The sequence below is a fragment of the Bidens hawaiensis genome, unplaced genomic scaffold (assembly GCF_021521415.1).
Source record: "Bidens hawaiensis isolate Kalapana, Puna unplaced genomic scaffold, B.hawaiensis_p1.1 tig00035031_1, whole genome shotgun sequence".
NCBI lineage: Eukaryota > Viridiplantae > Streptophyta > Magnoliopsida > Asterales > Asteraceae > Bidens > Bidens hawaiensis.
In genome coordinates, this window is record NW_027496079.1 from 45,754 (window position 1) to 51,753 (window position 6,000).

Below are 6,000 nucleotides of genomic sequence, written 5' to 3' on the forward strand. Positions count from 1 at the left end.
ACATCAAGTTTTCTTCCGAACCTGCATCATGAATCCGAGTTCTCAATAACAATATATATAAAATAACATAAATGAATTGAAACAGAATTAAAGAGTACATACTTTGAAGATGTTTTCTCTTTTATAACACCGGAATACGGAACATAAATGTCGGATTTGAAGTCAGTTCATCATCATGTTCATAATTCCAAAACAAATCACAGGAAATTACATAAACTTGGTGCGGAAAAATGAATCGATAAGATCCATATCACTCATTGGATCAAACTCCAGTTGATCAACCAAATGATGTAGGTGACACATCATGAAAACCAACCTCATTGGCAACCAAGTCATCAGGCTTATGAGGCTGAGTTTAGTGGGGCGAAGGTTGGGGCGAAATGTGGCGAGAATAGGGGGGAACACCCCCCCCCCCCCCCCCCACGATATGTGGGCGAAAAGGGGCGGGGGCGGGTGGTTGTTGTCGCCATGCTTGTTTTAAAAATAATAATATTTTATTATATATTACCGTTACAACGGTCAAAATAAAATTAATTAATTAAAACAATATATATATATATAAACATACACCTTCTTCTCCATTTGATACACAATTCATACCCAAATTCTTACAAAAATCTAGCAAAAATGAATCCTAGAAACAACCCGAACCACCCATTCCCTGCTTTCTGTCAACTCCATGGTTCGCAAAACCAACCAAACGTGAACTTACAATGGAACCCGATAAACCAACCGAGCTATTCGTTTCAATTTCCCGACTCGAACGTAAACATGTACGCCAACTATCTCATTCCCCAAAACTTAATGACGGCGTTCGGGTCTACACCACCGGAGTCGAAGCCAGTGACGGTGCCGGAGACACAAATGGCGCGGGCCTCCGGTTCAAGCCAAAGCCGACCCGTAAACACAAAAAGAAACAACCGGGGGAGCCAATGGCGCAACGTGATCCATACAAGCAATGGACCGAGGAGGAGGAGGTGGCCCTCGCAAGGGCTTGGATCGTCATTTCGGAGGATCTCAACGTCGGTAAGTTTTTAAATATTAAGTATTTATTAAAAATGTATTTAGTGTTTATTAAAATGTATACTAATTGTGACAAATAATTTTAATTTGTAGCTAACTTTCAAGCCACCGGGGTGTTTTGGAAGAAAGTATTTGAAGCTTGGCTCGCGATAACCGGTAAACCCGAAGACTGCCGGGGAAAAGAAGCGGTTCAAGCCCAATAGAAAGGGCATAACTTCAATTGTCAAAACTTTGCAGGGATAATTATAGGTTGTGGATCCATGGTCCGCCGAAGATCGGTGTGTTTCCTCTGGCGTTTGCATTTGTTGTTAACAGCTTGCAAAATAGATACGTGATGTTGCACGGGACGTCATTCTTTATGCAATAAAGTGCTCAAAGATCCCTTAAATTAACAACCCCCTCACTTTGACCTCTGGCAGTGACACTGTGACTGAGCAATCGGTGAATGTATCTCATCAGTGGGTCACGTAGCGCAGTGCTCTTTGAAACACTTGCATTGTAGTTATTGGTTCCGTAGCTTAGTTGTTCCCAAGCCTCTAAACGCGTGTTTCCAGCCTCATCATCGTCATCCTCGTATTCATCTGCAAAAGTTGTTCCAACCCTGAACCAAATATCTTGGTCCGTTTCTTCTTCTGTGTAAATGCCCAGATCGATTCCGAGTTATGTGAAAGAAGTTGTATACCACTCACCCCCACACCTAAATTCAATGGCGTCCTCATCCCACATGTCCAGTTTCTTGGTCTTAATTTGGAAAGAGGCTAAAAACTCTTTCGTTAATTCCGTTACTGTTTCTCCCCTTTGACCTAGAACCCGTCTCCATGGTCCTCTCACAATGTTCTCGTAACGGTTCCATTGGTTGACGTGTCTCAGAGTGTCTTCGCATGCATAGAAATTGGCTTCTGGATGTCTTCGGTTAAGGTAAGTCAGTCTTGCCTGGCCCTTCTGTTTCTTGAATCACGTCGGTTGAAGACTAGAAATGCATGAATATCATCTCCATACTCGGCCATCTGCAGTTTACACCCAAATTAGTCAAATTTCATCAAAAATTTTCAATTTACTGGAACAGAGAACAAAGCACGGCGGCGTGCTTCCAAAAGCACGGTACCGTGTTGTTGCTGCTGCTTAGTTTTTTTTGAATTTTGACTTTTGGTTGACCACGATTCGTGTTGTTTCGGGCACGACTCGTGTTTTTAATACTAATTTCTACCCTACTCAGACTCGAACGCTCGTTCCCAACCGGTTATAATAATTGGGTTTTATTAGTTTGTTGAATATTCATGCCAAGATCCAAAACCTGAATTGTTTCTTTCACTTAAACCTTAATAATCAAACTTTCAACAATCCATTCATCATATACTAGTAGAATAACCCATATTATTTTCGGGTCTAGACCCGGTTTGGTCAATTCGAGAGATTTTAGGGTTAAACTAGACCTAGAATGATGAATATGAACAAAACAATTGTTAAATTAACATACCTTTAGTTTGAGATTGAAGAATTGATGAAGGAATTAGTGAAATTAGGGTTGGTCGGCGGTTTATTGTCCAGAAACGAAGTGGTTGTTAGGGTTGATGTTTGGGAAAAGTTATTTTATGTTTTAAAATTCGTAACTGTTCTGGGGTAAAAAGCACGGCGCCGTGCTTTTGGAAGCACGGTACCGTGCTGCATGATGCAGACAGTATTTCTTTGATTTTTGTTTATTTGTCAAGCTGGTTCATTTTTTAACTGGTTTTATTTGCTGGTTAGTTTGAGACAATAATTAAAAATTCTAAACTTCATTAAAACATAAAATCTAAATACATAATTAAACATACAGGAAATGAAAAGTACAACAACAACTCTTGATCCTAACACATAATACTAGCGGGAGCAACTTCAACACGAAACAAAGTCGGGATTTCAACGACCACCATTTCCAAACAAGTCTTGGATGTGTGGTGGTGCTCTTTTGGCTTCCAAGAACTCGTCAAGCTTTTTGTCGAGCTTAGCGATTTCTCGGTTGAGAAAGTTGAGCTTGGAACCCACATCTTTGTGGTGGTAATCCACAACATGGAAGTTTTCGAACCTAAGCAGGTCGACTTTGTTAATTAACTCGACTACGCGAGATTCGGTTTGAATGTTGCTTTCAACTTGATCTCTTGTGATTTATTGGAGCCTCATGATCTCCTCCTCAAGGTATGAGGAGGATTCATGTTGCTTTCCCTTTCTTACAGGCCTCCATTCAACCTTTTTGCCTTCCATTTCAGTAATGGTGTTTTTGGTGTGAATGGAATAGTGAGTTTATGCATGCATTATATAGAGACTGGAAAGTTGAACACGGCCCCGTGCTTTCAAAAGCATGGCCCCGTGCTGCTAGGGGAATAAATGTTTCTAAGTCAGAGAATTGTACGAAGTCAGCACGTATCATGTTGAAGATTCTGGGTGACCACGGCCTCGTGCTTAGGGAAGCACGGCCCGTGCTTTTTATCACGGGTAATTTTCTTGTAATTTTCAGCAAGATGCGAGATCTGGAATTCTTAGAGTGACGTTTAGTATGATAATTTAGGAGTTTGGTCATCTAAAAATTACTTTTCATTAAAATTAAAAAGGTGCTAAGACAATTACGGGATAAGCCCGGTTTTCCTAGAAATAAGAAAATATTCGGATTAAGCCCGAAGTCCTAACACATTGTGCTTAATGCACTTGTTTACACATAAACCAGAATATTAAGTTTCCTAGATTTCCCTGAAAGGTTCTCCCTCCTCCGAATGGTCCTGGTGGTGGAAAGTACGTGAAACCGAGAACTTGAAACTGGAGTTGTTCATTGATGTCTCGGAGCTCCATTTTCATATTTTCCACTAATTCGGTGAGTTGAACGAGACGCATCTCAGCAAGGAGATTCATTTCGGTGAGTTCTTTGACGAGTACTTGAAGTTTCAAGAGAAGCTCGGTTTTGGAAACATGGCGGGCATCGTTTCTCGGGTGTCAGGAAACGGGGATTGCTTCATTCATCTCAGTTGACATGTTGAATTTTCAGAGGTTATTGGTTTGGTTTTGGTTGGTGCAAGGAATGCAATGACACAAGGTACCTTTTATAGCCAACCAGCAAGCCAAGCACGGCCCCATGCTTTTGGAAGCACGGCCCCATGCTTTTGGAAGCACGGCCCGTGTTTTTGTTCTGACAACTCTGTTACAAACCAGTCTGACTGAGATTTTTGCAACGAAAATTCCGGTCCGCGATTTTTGGCACGGGACCGTGCTTTTGGAAGCACGCCCCCGTGGTTTTAATTTTTAGTTTTTTTTTTGGCATAATTTATTTACAAGGCCAAGTTTTGTGAGGGTCTTGGCCAGACCTTGTTTCCTTGATTTCCTATTCAGGGAGTTGGAGGGTTAATACCTCCATAACTTCTTCAAATGGTCCATCGATATATGGCTTTAATCGATGTCCATTTACTTTGAACCTTTGGCCATTTGAATTTGAGATCTCAACCGTCCCATAGTCAAAAACTGATTCAACTTTGTATGGACCTGTCCATCGAGATTTCAATTTTCCTAGGAAAAGACGTAAACGAGCGTTGTATAACAGTACACGGTCGCCGGTTTGAAATTTTTTATTTCCTTTCAAATGGGCGCCGTGTAGGCGTTTAGTTTTTTCCTTGTAAGACCAGGAATTTTCGTAGGCCAATGTCCTCAGTTCCTCGAGCTCACGAATTTGATCTTCCCGGTTTACGCCGGCGGACGTTAGATCAAAGTGACTACTCTGAGAGCCCAGTAGGCTTTGTGTTTTAATTCCACTGGTAGATGACATGCTTTCCCGTAAACTAGTTTGAAGGGTGTTGTTCCTGTGGGGGTTTTGTAAGCCGTCCTGAGGGCCCATAAAGCGTCATCTAACTTCTCTGCCCAATTTTTGCGATTCATTCTTGTAGTTCTTTCTAAAATCCTCTTAATTCCTCGATTTGAGACCTCTACTTGCCCACTAGTTTGAGGGTGATATGGTGTTGCCAGTCGGTGGTGAACCCCATATCGTGCTAAGACTTTGTTCATCAGAGCATTGCAAAAGTGGGTACCTCTGTCGCTGATTAGGGCCTTTGGAGTGCCAAATCGTGAAAATAACTTTTTCAGAAATCTTACAACCACTCGAGCATCGTTAGTGGGAAGAGCTTGTGCCTCTACCCATTTAGATACGTAATCAACTGCTACAAGGATGTATTTATTTCCGAATGAGTTAGGAAATGGGCCCATGAAATATATTCCCCATACATCAAAGATCTCACAAATTTGAATGCTCTTTTGAGCCATCTCATTTTTGGACGAGATGTTCCTGGCTCTTTGACAAGCATCGCATGCTTAGATCAAGTATGTGTATCTTTTTATATGGTAGGCCAGAAGAATCATGCATCAAACACTTTTCTAACCATAGTGGCGGTACCATGGTGCACACCCGTAGGTCCTTCGTGGCAGTGTTTGAGAATGTTTAAGGCCTCCTTGCCTGCTACACACCTACGAATAACTTGATCAGCACCTATCCTAAACAAGTATGGATCTTCCCAGAAGTAAAACTTAAGGTCGGAGAAGAATTTGTTCCGTTGTTGATGAGTAAGTCCTTTTCTTAGGATTCTACAAGCTAGGTAGTTTGCGAAGTCGGCATACCAAGGACTTTCGTCTCACTCTTCTATGACGGCTTGAATGTGCATGAGAATTTCATGTGGGAAATTATCGTTGATAATTTCTTTGTGAAGTTGTTCAGGGGTTGGCCATTCTAAGTGTGAAAGGTGGTCTGTGGCGACATTCTCTGCTCCCTTTTTGTCTTTAACTTCAATGTCGAATTCTTGGAGTAGTAAAATCCATCGGATTAGTCTGGGTTTGGCATCTTGTTTGTTGAAGAGGTAACGTATTGCGGCATGGTCGGTGTAGACTATGGTTTTTGAAAGAACTAGGTATGATCTAAACTTTTCAAAGGCAAAAACTACTACTAGTAACTCTTTTTCTGTTGTGGTG